Genomic DNA, 8,738 nt, shown 5'->3' with positions numbered 1-8,738 from the left:
GGCAGCATGTTGTAATGTCGTCAAAAGGACGAGGGTTTCGTAATGTCCAACAGCCCTGTAATAATCTAAAAACCTTGTTTCTCACCCCAACTACTGAATCCGTCACTTGTGGGAAAGTTTTATTTAAAAGCTGCAATCCGATGTTCTTTTTCTCACTTTGGTAAGAAGCGAACATCACTAACCCGTAAGCATAACATGCTTCTTTATGTTGCATGTTAGAAGCTCTTTCTAATTCACGAAATCCTATGTTGGGATATGTTGAGTCAAAATAGGTTCTTAACCCGTAGCGTAAAATTGCATTTGGGTTCCCCGCATTTAACGCTTTAAAGAAAACACGGCGTAACTTAAAGTCTCCCCAATGTGATATACCTCACCTATCAAAGGAAAGCCTTTTATAAACTAAGGCATTTCTGGAAAGTCTTTCAAATGTTTGACAAGTTAATTTTGCCATAACTAAATGTGCTGATGAATTCTGACCGACTCTAGACAAGATTTCCTCAATCATATCCTCTGGTAGGTCTTCTAAAATATTCGGTTGTCTACCCTTAACGTCCTTTTTATTTTTATACTGTAAAATAGACAAGGATTAGATTCGTAATAACAAACAATTCAAGCAATTTTTACATAGAACAAAAAAGTACAAGCACACTACAATACATTTATTACACAACATGCTCACACCCCTCTAATCTGAATCACTGGTTTCTTCTTCTTCGGACTTGGTTCTTTTTCATAATCTTCTAGGGATATATGATGTTCCTCTAATACGAGTCGTCATTTTCCACATTGGTTTAGAAAAACCTGGTGGTTTAGAGGTTCCCTGGTTATTGTCACGATATTGAAAATACGGGTGTTGACGGTACATATAAAGTTCATCGGGTTCGGAATCAGATTTCTCTATTTTGATGCCTTTTCCCTTATTATTTTCTTTTGCCTCATTAAATTGGGTCGGGGTAATTTCTATAACATCATCGGAATCCTCATCAGGATCCGATTCATCGGAAAATTGGTAATTTTCTCAATATTTTGCTTCCTTAGTGGAAACACCATTGACTATTATTAACTTTGGTCTATTGGTTGAGGATTTTCTTTTATTTGACCGGTTTTCTGTGGTTCCTACTATTCCTCCCTCCGGAACCTCTTCTTCTTCCGGTTCCTCTTCTTCTGGTTCCTCTTCTTCCGATTTCATTTCCTCTTCTTCCGGTTCTTCGGGAACTTGTGAATCTTGCCAATATATATTCGACTCTTCGTTATTATTAGGTGAGTCAACGAAATTTGTGCTAGAGGTAGACATCTATCACACAATATCAAACATGTTAAGAGATTAATATATCACATAATATTTACATGTTAATATTATATAGTTTCCAACAAAAATGTTAAGCAATCATTTTTAAAGAAAACATGGTCGAAGTCCAGACTCACTAATGCATCCTAACAAACTCGACAAGACACACTAATGCAAATTTTCTGGTTCTCTAAGACCAACGCTTGGATACCAACTGAAATGTCTGGTTCATATTGATTATAAACGTTCCATATTAATTGATTTCGTTGCGAGGTTTTGACCTCTATATGAGACGTTTTTCAAAGACTGTATTCATTTTTAAAACAACCATAACCTTTATTTTATCAATAAAGGTTTTAAAAAAACATTTCGTAGATTATCAAATAATGATAATCTAAAATATACTGTTTACACACGACCATTACATAATGGTTTACAATAGAAATATATTACATCGACATATGTTTCTTGAATGCAGTTTTTAAACAATATCATACAAACATGGACTCCAATTCTTGTCCTTATTTTAGTATGCAACAGCGGAAGCTCTTAATATTCACCTGAGAATAAACATGCTTTAAACGTTGAAATGTCCTGTTCTTATTGATTAAAAACGTTCCATATTAATTGATTTCGTTGCGAGGTTTTGACCTCTATATGAGACGTTTTTCAAAGACTGCATTCATTTTTAAAACAAACCATAACCTTTATTTCATAAATAAAGGTTTAAAAAGCTTTACGTAGATTATCTAAAATATCCTGTTTACACACGACCATTACATAATGGTTTACAATACAAATATGTTACATCGAAATCAGTTTCTTGAATGCAGTTTTTACACAATATCATACAAACATGGACTCTAAATCTTGTCCTTATTTTAGTATGCAACAGCGAAAGCTCTTAATATTCACCTGAGAATAAACATGCTTTAAACGTCAACAAAAATGTTGGTGAGTTATAGGTTTAACCTATATATATCAAATCGTAACAATAGACCACAAGATTTCATATTTCAATACACATCCCATACATAGAGATAAAAATCATTCATATGGTGAACACCTGGTAACCGACATTAACAAGATGCATATATAAGAATATCCCCATCATTCCGGGACACCCTTCGGATATGATATAAATTTTGAAGTACTAAAGCATCCGGTACTTTGGATGGGGTTTGTTAGGCCCAATAGATCTATCTTTAGGATTCGCGTTAATTAGGGTGTCTATTCCCTAATTCTTAGATTACCAGACTTAATAAAAAGGGGCATATTCGATTTCGATAATTCAACCATATGTAGTTTCACGTACTTGTGTTTATTTTGTAAATCATTTATAAAACCTGCATGTATTCTCATCCCAAAAATATTAGATTTTAAAAGTGAGACTATAACTCACTTTCACAGATTTTTACTTCGTCGAGAAGTAAGACTTGGCCACTGTTGATTCACGAACCTATAACAATATATACATGTATATTAAAGTATGTTCAAAATATATTTACAACACTTTTAATATATTTTGATGTTTTAAGTTTATTAAGTCAGCTGTCCTCGTTAGTAACCTAAAACTAGTTGTCCACAGTTAGATGTACAGAAATAAATCGATAAATATTATCTTGAATCAATCCACGACCCAGTGTATACGTATCTCAGTATTGATCACAACTCAAACTATATATATTTTGGAATCAACCTCAACCCTGTATAGCTAACTCCAACATTCACATATAGAGTGTCTATGGTTGTTCCGAAATATATATAGATGTGTCGACATGATAGGTCGAAACATTGTATACGTGTCTATGGTATCTCAAGATTACATAATATACAATACAAGTTGATTAAGTTATGGTTGGAATAGATTTGTTACCAATTTTCACGTAGCTAAAATGAGAAAAATTATCCAATCTTGTTTTACCCATAACTTCTTCATTTTAAATCCATTTTGAGTGAATCAAATTGCTATGGTTTCATATTGAACTCTATTTTATGAATCTAAACAGAAAAAGTATAGGTTTATAGTCGGAAAAATAAGTTACAAGTCGTTTTTGTAAAGGTAGTCATTTCAGTCGAAAGAACGACGTCTAGATGACCATTTTAGAAAACATACTTCCACTTTGAGTTTAACCATAATTTTTGGATATAGTTTCATGTTCATAATAAAAATCATTTTCTCAGAATAAAAACTTTTAAATCAAAGTTTATCATAGTTTTTAATTAACTAACCCAAAACAGCCCGCGGTGTTACTACGACAGCGTAAATCCAGTTTTACGGTGTTTTTCGTGTTTCCAGGTTTTAAATCATTAAGTTAGCATATCATATAGATATAGAACATGTGTTTAGTTGATTTTAAAAGTCAAGTTAGAAGGATTAACTTTTGTTTGCGAACAAGTTTAGAATTAACTAAACTATGTTCTAGTGATTACAAGTTTAAACCTTCGAATAAGATAGCTTTATATGTATGAATAGAATGATGTTATGAACATCATTACTACCTTAAGTTCCTTGGATAAACCTACTGGAAAAGAGAAAAATGGATCTAGCTTCAACGGATCCTTGGATGGCTCGAAGTTCTTGAAGCAGAATCATGACACGAAAACAAGTTCAAGTAAGATCATCGATTGAAATAAGATTGTTATAGTTATAGAAATTGAACCAAAGTTTGAATATGATTATTACCTTGTATTAGAATGATAACCTACTGTAAGAAATAAAGATTTCTTGAGGTTGGATGATCACCTTACAAGATTGGAAGTGAGCTAGCAAACTTGAAAGTATTCTTGATTTTATGTAACTAGAACTTGTAGAATATATGAAGAACACTTAGAACTTGAAGATAGAACTTGAGAGAGATCAATTAGATGAAGAAAATTGAAGAATGAAAGTTTTTGTATGTGTTTTTGGTCGTTGGTGTATGGATTAGATATAAAGGATATGTAATTTTGTTTTCATGTAAATAAGTCATGAATGATTACTCATATTTTTGTAATTTTATGAGATATTTCATGCTAGTTGCCAAATGATGGTTCCCATATGTGTTAGGTGACTCACATGGGCTGCTAAGAGCTGATCATTGGAGTGTATATATCAATAGTACATACATCTAAAAGCTGTGTATTGTACGAGTACGAATACGGGTGCATACGAGTAGAATTGTTGATGAAACTGAACGAGGATGTAATTGTAAGCATTTTTGTTAAGTAGAAGTATTTTGATAAGTGTATTTAAGTCTTTCAAAAGTGTATAAATACATATTAAAACACTACATGTATATACATTTTAACTGAGTCGTTAAGTCATCGTTAGTCGTTACATGTAAGTGTTGTTTTGAAACCTTTAGGTTAACGATCTTGTTAAATGTTGTTAACCCAATGTTTATAATATCAAATGAGATTTTAAATTATTATATTATCATGATATTATCATGTATGAATATCTCTTAATATGATATATATACATTAAATGTCTTTACAACGATAATCGTTACATATATGTCTCGTTTAAAAATCATTAAGTTAGTAGTCTTGTTTTTACATATGTAGTTCATTGTTAATATACTTAATGATATGTTTACTTATCATAGTATCATGTTAACTATATATATATATCCATATATATGTCATCATATAGTTTTTACAAGTTTTAACGTTCGTGAATCACCGGTCAACTTGGGTGGTCAATTGTCTATATGAAACATATTTCAATTAATCAAGTCTTAACAAGTTTGATTGCTTAACATGTTGGAAACATTTAATCATGTAAATATCAATCTCAATTAATATATATAAACATGGAAAAGTTTGGGTCACTACAAACGTCAACAAAAATGTTGGTGAGTTATAGGTTTAACCTATATATATATATATCAAATCGTAACAATAGACCACAAGATTTCATATTTCAATACACATCCCATACATAGAGATAAAAATCATTCATATGGTGAACACCTGGTAACCGACATTAACAAGATGCATATATAAGAATATCCCCATCATTCCGGGACACCCTTCGGATATGATATAAATTTTGAAGTACTAAAGTATCTGGTACTTTAGATGGGGTTTGTTAGGCCCAACAAATCTATCTTTAGGATTCGCGTCAATTAGGGTGTCTGTTCCCTAATTCTTAGATTACCAGACTTAATAAAAAGGGGCATATTCGATTTCGATAATTCAACCATAGAATATAGTTTCACGTACTTGTGTCTATTTTGTAAATCATTTATAAAACCTGCATGTATTCTCATCCCAAAAATATTAGATTTTAAAAGTGGGACTATAACTCACTTTCACCGATATTTCCTTCCTCGAAAATAAGACTTGGCCACAGATCGATTCACGAACCTATACAAATATATACATATATATCAAAGTATGATCAAAATATAATTACAACCATTTTTATTATGTTTTAAGGATTTGAGTGTATTAAGTCAGCTGTCCTCGTTAGTAACCTACAACTAGTTGTCCACAGTTAGATATACAGTAATAAATCGATATATATTATCTTAAATCAATCCACGACCCAGTGTATACACGTCTCAGGCTAGATCACAACTCAAAGTATATATATTTTTGGAATCAACCTCAACCCTGTATAGCTAACTCCAACATTACTGCATATAGAGTGTCTATGGTTGTTCCAAATAATATATATACATGGGTCGATATGATATGTCAAAACATTTGCATACGTGTCTATAGTATCCCAATATTACATAATATATTAGAATAGATGTATAATACAATATAAGTTAGCTAGGATATGATTTGTATAGATTTGTTAAACATTTCCCGTAATTAAAAAGATCAAAAATATCCAATCTTGTTTTACCCATAACTTCTTCATTTTAAATCCGTTTTGAGTGAATCAAATTGCTATGGTTTCATATTGAACTCTAATTTAAGAATACAAAGAGAAAAAGTATAGGTTTATGGTCGGAAATTTAAGTTACATGTCAATTACTAAAGAGGTAGTCATTTCCGTCGAAAGAACGACATCGTGATGACCATTTTGAAAAACATACTTTCACTTTGAGTTTAACCAAGATTTTTGGATATAGTTACATGTTCATATGGAAAATAATTTTCCCAGATGAAAAACTTTTAAATCAAAGTTTATCATAGTTTTTAATTATCCAAACCAAAACAGCCCCCGGTTTCACTACGACGGCGTATATCCGATTTTATGGTGTTCATCGTGTTTCCAGGTTTTAAATCATTAAGTTAGCATATCATATAGATATAGAACATGTGTTTAGTTGATTTTAAAAGTCAAGTTAGAAGGATTAACTTTTTTTTGCGAACAAGTTTAGAATTAACTAAACTATGTTCTAGTGATTACAAGTTTAAACCTTCGAATAAGATAGCTTTATATGTATGAATCAAATGATGTTATGAACATCATTACTACCTCGAGTTTTCTGGATAAAACTACTGAAAATGAGAAAAGTAGATCTAGCTTCAAAGGATCCTTGGGTGGATTGAAATTTCTTGAAGCAGAATCATGACACGAAAACAGTTCAAGTAAGATTTTCACTCGAAATAAGATTGTTATAGTTGTAGAAATTGAATCAAAGTTTGAATATGAATATTACCTTGAATTAGAAAGATAACCTACTATAAATAACAAAGGTTCCTTGATCTTAGATGATTACTTGGAATGGATTAGAAAGCTTGGAAGTAGACTTGCAAACTTGGAAGTATTCTTGATTTTTATGAAACTATACTTATGGAATTTATGAAGAACACTTAGAACATGAAGATGGAACTTGAGAGAGATCAATTAGATGAAGAAAATTAAAGAATGAAAGTTTTTGTAGGTGGTTTTGGTCGTTGGTATATGGATTAGATATAAAGGATATGTAATTTTGTTTTCATGTAAATAAGTCATGAATGATTACTAATATTTTTGTAATTTTATGAGATATTTCATGCTATTTGCCAAATGATGGTTCCCACATGTGTTAGGTGACTCACATGGGCTGCTAAGAGCTGATCATTGGAGTGTATATACCAATAGTACATACATCTAAAAGCTGTGTATTGTACGAGTACGAATACGGGTGCATACGAGTAGAATTGTTGATGAAACTGAACGAGGATGTAATTGTAAGCATTTTTGTTAAGTAGAAGTACTTTGATATGTGTCTTGAAGTATTTAAAAAGTGTAAGAATACATATTAAAACACAACATGTATATACATTCTAATGGAGTCGTTAAGTCTTCGTTAGTCGTTACATGTAAGTGTTGTTTTGAAACCTTTAAGTTAACAAGCTCAATTAATGTTGTTAACCCAATGTTTATTATATCAAATGAGATGTTAAATTATTATATTATCATGATATTATGATGTATGAATATCTCTTAATATGATATATATACATTAAAATATCGTTACAACGATAATCGTTACAATAAGTCTCGTTTCATAATTTTTGAGTTAGTAGTCTTGTTTTTACATATGTAGTTCATTGTTAACACACTTAATGATATATTTAAATATCATTTTATCATGTTAAATATAGTGTATCAATATCTTAATATGATACATATGTATTTAGTAGACATTATCATAACGATAATCGGTATATATATCATTTCGAGTTTCTTAACTTAGTAATCTCATTTCTTATGTATATCACACATTGTTAATATACTTAGTGAGATACTTACTCATCATAATCTCATGTCAACCATATATATGTCTATATATACCACAACATGTAGTTTTTACAAATTTGTAACGTTCGTGAATCGTCGGTCAACTTGGGTGATCAATTGTCTATATGAAACTTATTTCATTTAATCAAGTCTTAACAAGTTTGATTGCTTAACACGTTGGAAACATTTAGTCATGTAAATATCAATCTCAATTAATATATATATAAACATAGAAAAGTTCGGGTCACTACAATATGTGCATTCGACATTATTTCACAAAGTCAAGGTGACGTGTCAATCAAATTAAATACGTGAGATTAAGATAGAATAAGAGTTAGGTATGAATAAAAGAGTTCGAGTATTAATGCACAAGTAGTCAATAGCTCCTACTTCAAGTCTATATGCCGGTTGTAGTCTAGACTCACTAATGTACCCTATGACTCGGGGTTGACACCAATGAACTCTAAATCCCTACAACCAATGCTCTGATACCATCTGTAGCGACCCGACAAAATCGTCATTGACGGCGCCGACTACTTAGGTCCCGTTACGTGATCATAAGTCTTTAAAATAACGTTTGACCAAAATATGTCGCACTCATTTCAAATGTAAAGATTGTTTCAAAGTTTACAAGAATAGTTTAACCATTAGTTACGTTACAAAGTTATAGGTACAAATGAGACCTATGCGACACGATTTAAAGTAAAGTCAAAAGAAGCTCCAAGTAAGCATATATACTTGACATCCAATGCAAGTATCAAAATAACGAGCGGAAGC

This window comes from Rutidosis leptorrhynchoides, chromosome 2 (assembly GCF_046630445.1).
Source record: "Rutidosis leptorrhynchoides isolate AG116_Rl617_1_P2 chromosome 2, CSIRO_AGI_Rlap_v1, whole genome shotgun sequence".
In the NCBI taxonomy this organism is placed as follows: domain Eukaryota; kingdom Viridiplantae; phylum Streptophyta; class Magnoliopsida; order Asterales; family Asteraceae; genus Rutidosis; species Rutidosis leptorrhynchoides.
Note: the sequence above shows the minus strand (reverse complement) of the source record.